The sequence below is a fragment of the Rhipicephalus microplus genome, chromosome 2, assembly GCF_043290135.1.
Source record: "Rhipicephalus microplus isolate Deutch F79 chromosome 2, USDA_Rmic, whole genome shotgun sequence".
Lineage (NCBI taxonomy): Eukaryota > Metazoa > Arthropoda > Arachnida > Ixodida > Ixodidae > Rhipicephalus > Rhipicephalus microplus.
Window position 1 is genome coordinate 64,171,653 of NC_134701.1, and position 12,243 is coordinate 64,183,895.

The window sequence follows — 12,243 nt, forward strand, 5'->3', positions numbered from 1 at the left end:
GAATGTAATTCACTGAGCGATGGAGCAGGAGAAGGTTCTGACTTAGCGAGGCAAATATAAAATGGTGACCGTATTTGCTTGGTCGCTACTCAAAGTACGCGATGAGCCGGCATCTTGATCTCGAGCAGAATTCCACACAGCCTGATAATGACCACGTTTACCGCACGCCGAGCCGGACACTGAGCAAAAATCAGCTAAGTGGCAAAGTGATTTACAAGGGAAGCAAAACGCAGGTGGCGACTGTGCAGAAGAATGTTGCATTGAGCTTGGAGATCCCTGCTGACCCAGAAAATGCGAAGTCGAAGACGGGGACGGGTCGTTTTGAAGGCTTCTTCACCCCCGAGAGGCAGAAGGGTGGTCATGTTGGGCGCCGCGATGAAGCTGGGAAGGAGGGACCCATCACGGCCTTCCAGCCGAGACGATGTAGCGATCAAGCTATGCCTTGACCCAGCGGGTCATTCGCCACGCCGGATTAGTGCTAAAAGGACAGTCTCGCCACGGCTGGACGGAGGAAGCAACAGAAGCCGACCCCACGAGACGGCGCCCACTGATTGACAGCGGCGCCAACTGGGTGGAATGTCGCCAAAGAGGGTTTTGGAGCCGCTGCTCTATCTACCGCTTGGGCCAGCCACGCATCGTTAACGCGTTAACCGGCAGACGACGACGGCGCTGGTCAAATGGCTCTCCCCAGAGAATTCCACGAACCTGGCACCTCTCAAAAGGCCGCGCTAAGATCTCCTCGTGGGAACGCAGCCCGAGGCCGACACCAAAGGAGTCGAGGCGCCCGTGCGTCTTCCGCTCTCCCCCTCCCTGTTCTACGGCAGCGCTGCGACTAGTGGCAAGGGTGTGTGTGTATGTGCAAGCCTGTGTTGTGCCTCTATGAACAGACATGATGGGCGGTACTTCATTGAGAGGAACTGCCACATCACCATTGGTCCGCATTGTTTTATATAGTGATCGCCAACCTAGGGACCTAGGGAACGGGGGTCAACAAAAAGGGCGTGGAGTGCCTCGCCCAACGTTCTTCTCTTCTCTTCTGTCATCTCGACAACTGACTGTAAAGATGTAAATAAATCCGTTAAGTTTGCTCAAAGGTCTCCCCTAGTCCTTTGCTCGACGTAGCGACGGAGATCGGCCCCGCTACCCGAGACGGCGGTCGCCCCGACCCGTAACAACTGGTTGGCAGCGGTGGGATGCCATCAGCAGCGACCTTCCATCCCACCGCTGCCACAACTGGATGGCAAGCGGTTGGATGTGAGCCTGGAGGATGGAGAATGAACAACACGCCGAGATCATGGAGACTGGCAGCTGTGGACTGGTGAGTGCTGGCTTTGGTTTTTGGTTGCCAGGCTGATAAGATAGAAGTGCAATCTTTTCGCTGGTAGAGGCTACCACAGAAGCAGTTGTTTACGGAACTTCTGGGTAGAGAGTGAGCTGCACCACACTAGTTCTCTGTCATGGATTGGAAGCGTTTGTTGAAGAATCAGCTCCTGATTCTGGGGGAGGAGCTGGGAGCAGAAGTAGATGCGGGAATGAAGAAACACGCAATTGTTAGCGCTATCGACAGCTTGAATCTGAGCAGTGTAGATATTGAGGAAACGTGGAACGAGATTCAAAAGCAACAGGAACAGAGCGCGAGAAAAAGCGTGAGTGCGGAAGAGAGGAGCGTCGCTTAGAATACGAGCATGAAACAAAAAGACAGCAGTCTGAGAGGGAGAAACGCCGCTTAGAAAGCGAGCGTGAAATAGAAAGACTGGAGCACGAGATTGCGATCCGCAAACGAGAACTCGAGTCGAGAAAGAGGTCAGGCAGTGGTCCCGAGCAAGTGGTACCTTATCGCAATTTGAAGGCCGAGTTTGGATGTCTAGGTGCATGCAGCCATATACAGATTCAGGGGATATTGGCTTGTACTTTAGGATATTTGAGCGGAAGTGCGAGGAACTGTCATTTGAGCGAGATACATGGTGTCAAAGGCTACTAACGGTTCTGCCTTGCGAGGCAGATGAAGCTGTTGCGCGACTCAGTGAGCAGGACGCGAACAACTACGAGGTAGTTAAGGGAGAAATGCTCAGGTTATTCGGAACTTCTGTCTGTACAAAAGAAGAGCAGTGGAAGGAAAGCCTTAAAGTAAAACTGGAACAGGAGCGTCAGGAAAGGCGAGAGCAAGAGAGAGAGCAGTGGAAGGAAAGCCTTAAAGTAAAACTGGAGGAGACAAGAAAATCAATACAGTGCCTTATATGGTCTCAAGTAAATTCGAGGATCCATGCATTCGAAGAGGGCGAGGATATAGAGAGTTACCTAACCTCTTACGAGAATGTTTGCACAGACCTAGGGCTCGACGAAGACTATTGGTCTATCGCCTTATTGAGTGTCCTTCCGTGCGACTTAATGGGTAGAATAGGGTACCTTTCTGAAGAGGAGTTCAACAGTTACAATGTAGCTAAGGCAGCCTTACTGCGGTGCTTCGGCATCAGAATTGACAGAAAGCAAATTGAGTACAAGCTCACGAACGCTCCGTTGAAGAACGCGCGACGGTGTGCTGGTATTAAAACCAAGCCTGAGAGAGGTCCGCGTGTCTCTCATAGCACCAAGGTGAATTGTGAGCGCAAATGGGAGATAGAAAAACGGGAACGAGGTGAAGAGCTTGAGCGAGCCCTCAGCCTAGATATTGAACTGTCAGAACAAAAAGTCGAGGCAACGCGGTGGAAGATTCAGCCATCCGCAAGTGTAGCGCACGAGAAGTGCGAGGTGCAGCCCAGAGCTTTAGAGAAGGCTAGCACGTGTGAACATAGCAGCAGATTCAAAGGCGAATCGAGTTTTGAGTGCTGCGAATGAGGCTGCGCTGAGTAGAGTGGCCGACGAAGGCCAGAGCGAGTGCGACGAGGTGCTTTGCCAGTTAATTGTTAGCGAAACAGCTAGAATAGCTGTAGACAATCTGGCACAGACCTCAACTGTGTTTGTCGCGACGGTGGATCTTGCAAATGAGGTCGAAGTAGGCAAGAACACCGGAGAAAGCTCAGAAGCAGCGAGCGTAGAGATTGGTATCAGTGCGCTTGCAGATAGCTCTCAGGAATGCGAGCAAGATTTTAGGAGCGAAGCTCCTTAAGGCGTGGGCTGTGCGTCCCCTGTATGTAGCCACCTCTCGTTCAGTTCTTGCAGTGTTCACTAGATGGCGGTACTTGTAGCTGACGGCATTAAGTATTACGCTAGCCACCGCTCGATCTAAAGGGTACAGCCATATCCATCCGTCCATCCGTCCGTCCATCCATCCATCCATCCATCCGTCCGTCCGTCCGTCCGTCCGTCCGTCCATCCATCCATCCATCCATCCATCCATCCATCCATCCATCCATTCATCCGTCCATCCATCCATCCATCCATCCATCCATCCGTCCGTCCGTCCGTCCGTCCGTCCGTCCATCCAAAAGATGCAAGATGTTATAAACTAGACGGCGGTACGTGTAGTTGATTATGAAAGATGCGAGGTGTTATAAAATAGGAATGATGCCACATATGGCGCGTAACATCGTTCGATATAGTGCGGCGACGTACGCTAGGGGGAGCGTTGCAATAAAATCGAGTGGGCAAAATGTACGGAGGATTCATGGTTTACCAGGTTTACCTCCGGAGCTTCGCCCACTCATCATCATTCACTTCGTGGATGTGGCGGCACTTTTTTTCGAAGGGAAACAGCTGCATTGTTCCTAAGTGTGTTAACCAGTCCGCCGGTCTAGAGGGTGAGAATAAAGATGATCAGGTCGAAAATCATTTAGCCCGCGCGACTGAGACAGCTGACGAAAGCTGTGAGAGGGTTCACGAGTGTGAGATGCGATCGGGAGGCTCGGAAGCGACACGCAAAAAGCGGCGCAGACGAAAGAGACGTCGCAAATCCGCGAGAAAGACGAACAGTACTACGCGTGTAAAAAAAGGCGCAAAACCTGTCAGCGTAGCAAATAAGAGCTTTGCAGCAGCGTCAAAATTACATTGCATGCGTCCGAGCAACTGGACGAAAGGTAAGAGGAAAGCGGGTTCACGAATGGAATTGCGTGGAGAGCGCCGGTCTTTCCGTTCTATCCACAGAACTTTTCAGGGCGCACCTGAGTACAGCGTTAGCACAGGTGAATCAGCCAGACAAGGCGACAGAGCCAAGAAATCAAAGTGCCGAAACACTGTGGCAGGTGGTGCAGAGGCACCCTTGAGCTGTAAAACCATTGATAACTCAACCTGCAACGAATTTCCAAGCGGTGCAGGACAGGTCGGTCGCAGACGTCGCCGGAAACGAGAGAGGCGTACGCGAGCGACAAAGCGAAGGGGTGAAAGAGGGGGCAATCAGCCGGGCGAGCGGCCCAAGAGTAGGTTACCAGCCAGTTCAAAGAAAGGTCCTTTGTGGCATAAAGTAAGGTTCCAACGGTGGAAGGGTAGGCCCCAGCGCGCATCCCCGCGACGGAATGTACGCAGGAGATTTAAAGCTTTGCGAAACAGGATTGTAGAAGGGGTCCTAGAGGAAAGAGAAAAGCCACAATAGCTAAATACCACACGCGAGCTAGCCCAAAGAAGGCATGGCCACTCTGTCCCACGCATCGCTCCGGTCCCCTACGCCGAACTGACAGAAGCCCGCCAAAATCGCGAATGAGGCGTAACGCTGCAGTTCAGCTTGTTGCTCATGCACGTTGTCGTCTCGCGCGTTTTCAGAGTCGAAGACCACGACCGCCGCGTGTACGGCTGAAGGGGGAGCGACAGCTGTAGGCGGGAGAGTCGGACACAGCAGTTTTTTTTTTTGGAAACATACTTGTTTGGTTATATTTGGTTTTTAAGTGGTGTTCCTGTGTCATCTCCACAGCTAGTTTGCTTGGACACTTTTTTCTTCCCTCTAGATTTTGTTTGCGTGTAAGCTTTGTCAAAATTTCGAGTTGAATTGTTCAGCGTTATGAGGAAGCAGTGGCCCGCATCAGTCAACCGACTGCGTGAAAGGAGTTTTTTTTAAGATACGAGCACGCAAGTCTCAAATGAAGATTTGGTACGCCCGCTAGTTTTGAAAGCGCGGTAGCGTAGTCGAGCGGCGCCGGAGTTTCTATGCTTCGTGCCCTTTAGTTAAGCGCGGCATCACATGCCGTCTTCAATAGAGTAAATGAGCAATGTTTGGGAAGGTTTTAGAATAAAACCAAACAAAAGCAATTTTCGAAATGCTCATGGGGAGAAACATTCGGTACAGGAGTTTTAGCGCAAAATTAACGCCTGTTTTGTTACGCACTCCTGACGTGTACATCAAGTGTGATTGTTCCTTGCGTTTGTTTCTTGAGAAAATTCACGTTCAGATGAGGGTTTAAGGATACCTAGCTGAGAGAGATATCGCCTATGGTTAGGTGCGTGTGGGTATGCTAGCGCTCTTTGTATGAGAGTGAGATGTCGTGCTAGAGCGCACAACAAAGTCTTGTGCGTTCTTTAAAAACAGGGGCTGACATGAAGCTACATTCAGCAAATAAGCGTGTTAGTATACGAAATTGCATTACCCTTTGTTATTTCAGTATGTGCTCAGGGATCAGTTGAATTCTTTAGCTGAGCGTCATGTTATACGGAACGTTGAGGGACGTTTTTCCGTAATGATTTTAAGGGGTATTTTGAGTAATCAAAATTTTAGGTATGAGCAAGAGTATTAGTGTGGTTGTAACTTAAAAAAAAGCGTAGGTGCATCGTGGCACATTTGAAAGACCGGCCTGGTTGCCGAAAACTCATTGCCGGCGCTTGCTGGTTCTAGCGGTTGGTCTTTGTGGTTTAAATGGTGTTGGGAGACTGCGGTTACTGTGATCTCTCCCGTCGAGCAGCTGATACTACCCGACGTCCGAGATCTTCCCGTCGGCGGAGGAGCTGTAGCGATCAAGCTATGCCTTGACCCAGCGGGTCATTCGCCACGCCGGATTAGTGCCAAAAGGACAGTCTCGCCACGGCTGGACGGAGGAAGCAACAGAAGCCGACCCCACGAAACGGCGCCCACTGATTGACAGCGGCGCCAACTGGGTGGAATGTCGCCAAAGAGGGTTTTGGAGCCGCCGCTCTATCTCCCGCCTGGGCCAGCCACGCATCGTTAGCGCGTTAACCGGCAGACGACGATGGCGCTGGTCAAAGGGCTCTCCCCAGAGAATTCCACGAACCTGGCACCTCTCAAAAGGCCGCGCTAAGATCTCCTCGTAGGAACGCAGCCCGAGGCCGACACCAAAGGAGTCGAGGCGCCCGTGCGTCTTCCGCTCTCCCCCTCACTGTTCTACGGCAGCGCTGCGACAAGTGGCAAGGGTGTGTGTGTATGTGCAATCTTGTGTTGTGCCTCTATGAACAGACATGATGGGCGGTACTTCATTGAGAGGAACTGGCACATCACCATTGGTCTGCATTGTTTTATATAGTGATCCCCAACCTAGGGACCTAGGGAACGGGGGTCAACAAAAAGGGCGTGGAGTGCCTCGCCCAACGTTCTTCTCTTCTCTTCTGTCATCTCGACAACTGACTGTAAAGATGTAAATAAATCCGTTAAGTTTGCTCAAAGCTCTCCCCTAGTACTTGGCTCGATGGAGCGACGGTGATCGGCCCCGCTACCCGAGACGGCGGTCGCCACGACGCGCAACAACGACAAGAAAGGGGCCACCATGTTGGCGTGGCCCACCAAATGAATGGGCGTCATGAGGCCCCGCAGTGGAAAGTTGCTGCTCTGAACGGTGCGTGAACTGCTCTAACTGCAAGCGTACCAGTATCATCATTTATTGCAATCGAGAGGGTTTCTAAAAGAGTGATGGACGAGCCTCTTTCAAGGAGCCGGAAACAGACATTATCGGATGCGACTCCAATAAACAAATAATGCCTGATCATGCCGTTTTCAAGCGCTCCGAACCCGCAGGACACCGCTAGCGACTGGAGACTAGCGATGAATTCTACAACGGGCTCGCCGGGGAGCTGACGACGCTCTTGGAAGGGGAAGCGCGCCGCTTAATCGCAGGACGCATCTTTGAAATGGTCGTCGAACAATGCGACTGCGGCTTGGAATACGCCAGATGACGCAGGCGTCTCTGACGCGTTGGCAAAAACAAAGTGTGATAGGAGATTCAGGCCGGCGTGGCCCAACACGTTAAGCAGCAAGGCCTTCCGCCGCTCTGGCGTGTGGGCGTATTCCCCGACAGCATCCACGTATGGTTAAAAAATGAATTTTCAATCATCCCAAGGAATCGGTGAATTCCCGGGCGTAAATAGAAATAGCAGTGGAGGAGTGGGATACGCCATGGCAATTAAAAAACTACACATACGAAAAAAAATGGCAGATCCCACGTACAGTGGGAATCGATGATATGCGAAGCTAGACTGAGGAAGGTGTCCCTTGAAGATCAGCACAATATTACGAGGTGGAGGTAAATTATGCTGTACATGACGTCCATGTCATTATTATCATGTGTGCGTCTGTCATTTTTGTTCATCGTCCATTCACGTCACATATTACCAAATTCGGTATATGTAAACCTAGCTAAACGGCCGCAAGTGCGGTATGAGTGCAGTATGTATTCATGTTTTACATTACATGCATGTCGTGATTATCACGCTTGGACGTACTATTTACCTTCTTCGTCTATTCACGCCACGTAATACTGAATTCGGTAAATGTGAAGCTAGCAAAATGGCTGCGAGCGCATCATGAGTGTGGTACGAAGTCATGTTCTTATATGACACGCATGTCATGATTATCATGTTTGCACGAGTCATATATCTCCGTCATGCATTCACGTCACGTTATACCAAAATCCGTCAATGGGAAGCCAGTGAAACGACCGCAAGCGCATCATGAGCGTGCGTTGTAGTCATGTTGTTTCATGACACGCATAAAATTGTTATTTTTGTGACAGTTATTCACCTTCATCATGCATGCACGTCACCTGAAAGTCACACCCTTGCCGTAAAGGCGAAACAAAGAACGTGATAGCAACAAATTGGAAAGTCACGCACAGGGTGGCTGCAGATCGAAACGTGCTTGTGTTTTTCACGCACAAATGACACACGAAGCGTACTCACAGGTACCGATGATCGCGAATAGGCGTCATAATTGTTACTTCGCTGTATCTGAAAAACTCGCCCTAGTCGCAAACGGAGACTGTGCAAAGATTGCAGTGACTTTTGTGCACTCGGTAACTACAATAGAGTCGTTGCGGTGAAATACCAAGGCCAGCTAAGACGTACCATTGTCCTCACCGCGAGATAAGCACACGTGTTAGCATCCACCCTGCTCTCTCTCCGCTAGGCAAAATACGCGTTAGTGATAATAGCGCCTGCAGCCCTGTCGTGAAAATGTGGCTACGCGCCATCTTCTTGGTGATGCTTAAAGCACGATGGTAGTCCCCGAGGGGCCCGTCACCAGTGGTAAGTGGCATATATAAACATCTTGCCGTGTAAACATTGAAAGAGGTGCTCATTCGCGGCTCAGTGGTTAACGCCTCGCACTTCGGAGGTCTCACGTTCGATTCCACGGGGCAGAGTGTTGTTTTGTTCCGACTTAATTTTTATTGCATATATATATAGGTGTGTGTGTGTGTGTGTGTGTGTGTGTGTGTGTGTGTGTGTGTGTGTGTGTGTGTGTGTGTGTGTGTGTGTGTGTGTGTGTGTGTGTGTGTGTGTGTGTGTGTGTGTGTGTGTGTGTGTGTGTGTGTGTGTGTGTGTGTGTGTGTGTGTGTGTGTGTGTGTGTGTGTGTGTGTGTGTGTGTGTGTGTGTGTGTGTGTGTGTGTGTGTGTGTGACGTATGAAGCAATGGTTGGTAGAAGCCGATGAAGAAGAAGTGCAGAATAGAATAAACACGGAGTATGAGCCGGGCCACGTCTCCCAGTCATCATAGCGTCACACGAGTCGGCAGGATGAAGATCTGCCAACCCCTTCATCAGTCGCTCATCATCTACGCAGTCCTCCGCATGACACCCTGAGCATACATGGACTACCGTACAAGCGCCTAGCATTACGCATCGACTAGCATCATGCCAGAAGCATCTACGGACCTTTCCATCCCCAAGTACACCGGAGTAGCGAACGATGGACCCGTACGAGACTGGTTCAACCTGTTCGAGTTCCACGCTACCACGGCATCATAATGTGAACGGGAGATGGTTACGAACTTCAGCTACTACGTCACCGGTGAGACACTTAAATTTTGCCTCACACACATATTCGACAGCGACGAGTCTTGGCAAAAGATAAAAGAAGAAATGATCACCCGGTTTCAAGACTATAATGAAGATTCAATTAGAACACACACAGTTCATTCGGAATCAGTCATCGCAGTCATAAGCAGCCTTTACGCATTCGAGCACAGAGCACGAATTTACGATTCGTGTCAGGTGAACTGAGCCACATACTCACAGAAAGACCACGCGGTCGTTTTCCCAACCTTCCACCTGGTTCCTCATCTGAGCAAATATCGCAAATGCTTAACTCTCCACTGCATAAAAGAATGCAATCCTCTATTGATGACCCAGATGAATATAATACTTCATGGCTCATGCGTACTTTGCAAACTGACTTGGTATTCAGCTCAGCAGTTCCCCAAAGACAGAAGCATTCACAATCATCATCTTGTGAAGAAAAGTCTTCTGCAGAAGTGTCTAGAGTTCATCAATCATAAGATCGAAGCGACGTCATTCCAGTATACGACCTCAAAGGCAACACTGAAAACAAAAGCGCAGGTGCGACTTCTGATGACACAAGTATTCTTCAGGCAACCACCAACAATGAGCTGTTTATAAATACAGAAGATTCAATTGCACGAATCCCCCCACATTGTCTTGCGCCAAAAACAGCTGCATTGGTTGGCATCATAGAAGCCTGCAGAGGAATCGCTAAGAGTCCTGGCACACTACGATCAATGTCACACCCCAAGCAAGTTGACGAAACCAAGAAACTAAAACGTCAACGTACACTTCAACATTGTCAACGACGAAAGAAAACTTCATCGAAACCACTCTTAAGGCTCAAAAAACATCGCGAAAGGACCCATCGTCGTGGATACATTCTCCACCAGAGATCTAGAATGCGCCTTCGGTCAACACATCTGCGATATCGCTATGGAAAATTTTCCAAAAGCTACAAAAGCACCCCTTGTACTCGGCAGGAACACAGGCAGCGCCCAATCAACCTCGATCAACGCGCATGCAAGCTGCCTGCACGGCCTGTGTATCACCCACGACGAAGAATTCGATGCCTACAATATCGGAACTGTCGATTCTGCAAGTTGTTCGAGCCTCGTTTGTTCGAGCCTCGTTTGTTCTTCACAAGAATGCCAGCTGTGATTATCCCTATCTCCACGTCTAAAGCATTTTTGTGTTATCCAGGACGCAACCACCAGTCTCGCCCACCAGAACTCTTGAGTTAGCCGGACTGCTGCACTCTCCCCTGAAGTCTTTGAAAGTTTACAGAACGACCCTGGAGCATAGAACCAATTGTGAATTTTGACATTCGTGACTTTTTAACCTCGCCTTGTTTACTTTTTTTTTGTTCGTAATCCATGCCTTTTTCGGGGGGAGGGGAATCGTGTGACGTATGATGCAATGGTTTTGTAGAAGCCGATGAAGAAGAAGTGAAGAATAGAAGAAACACGAAGTATGAGCCGGGCCACGTCTCCCAGTCATCATAGCGTCATATATACTATGACGACTCGGTTGTAACGAGGTTTATTGGCCGTGAACTCGGGAACGAACAAGCGCAACGGACCCGAAAATGAAGCGCACGTTCAAAGACGACGATGATTGTCAGCCAGAACAGGTGATGAAGACTGACTGCTGTTCGGATGAGGATGAAGCGCATAATAGATGCCTACACTAATTCACCTCACGTGGAAGCGGCCAGCCTGGCCGCTAGGGGCGGGTAGTCAAGGTGACGAGGAACGTCGTGTAAAAGCTTCATGCGGGAAACGTACAATTTCGGGGCTGCAGTAACGGTGGTCAGTTGGCACAAGAGGCGTCACACGATAATTGACAGGTGAAGTCTGCTCTAAAACTACATATGGGCCGATGAATCGAGGCTTGAACTTGTCGCACAGACCAGGTGTGCGAATTGGTGTAAATAGCAGCACCTCGTCACCCGGTCGGAATGATACCACACGATGAGAGGTGTCGTAGATGGGCTTCCTTGCGTGTTGCGTAGCTTCCGTGTTCATACGAGCTTGCTGGTGGCCCTGGGCAAGGCGAGAAATTTATTCCTCGCAAGAAGATGGTGATGGAGGGCCATTGCTGGTGAAGACAAAAACATCGATGAATAAAGTAGGTGAACGTCCGTAAACGAGATAAAACGGTGAGTAGCTGGTTGTGCGCTGAACAGCGGTGTCGTAGGCGAAAGTGAGGAACGGTAGAAGTTTATCCCCGTTTCTGTGATCCATTTCAATGTATACGGCGATCATGTCGGCAAGGGTTCAATGAAATCTCTCGGTAAGACCGTTTGTTTGAGGATGGTAGTTAGACGCCGTCTTGTGTGTAGTACCGGAAAAGCGAAGAACTTCACCTAAAAGCTGTGATAATAACACCTTTCCACGGTCAATAGAAGTACACGAGGAGCACCATGACGTAGAATCATGGCCTGAAGGACGAAGTCGGCAACTTCCGATGCTGAACAAGTAGCTACTGAAGTTGTCTCGGCGTAGCGTGTCAGATGGTCTACGGCGGTGACTATCCATCGATTTCCAGCGCCAGTGAGAGGAAGGGGCTCATAAAAATCGACACCGACGACTTCGAAAGGAGTTGTAGGGCACGTCATTGGCTGTAATTGACCAGCAGAAGGAGATGTCGGAAGTTTGCGAAGTTGGCATGGAGAGCAGGAACCCACGTACTTTGCTACGTTGGTAGAAAGGCCAGGCCAATAAAAGCGGCTTCGAATGTGGTCGTAAGTTTTGTGAAAGCCGAGGTGGCCAGCAGTCAAATCGTCATGAAAGGCGTTAAGTACATGATGTCGAAGAGCGCGTGGCAGAACAGGTACCCAGCGTTGACCGTCAGGATGATATTTGTGACGATACAGCACACCGTCCTGAAGCTTGAAGTGCTCGAGTTGTCGACGAAGCCATGCATTGGGTGGACGCGTAGCTCCTGAGAGGTGGTCTATAATGCGCCGACAATACCGCTCAGCCTGCTGCCGAGAACTGAAGGGTTGGTCATCATCGATTGGCGGCTGGTACAGCGAGGCGAGCAAGGCAACAAAACTGGGAGTCACGTCCGCCCTGGTGTCGTTGGAAATGGCAGC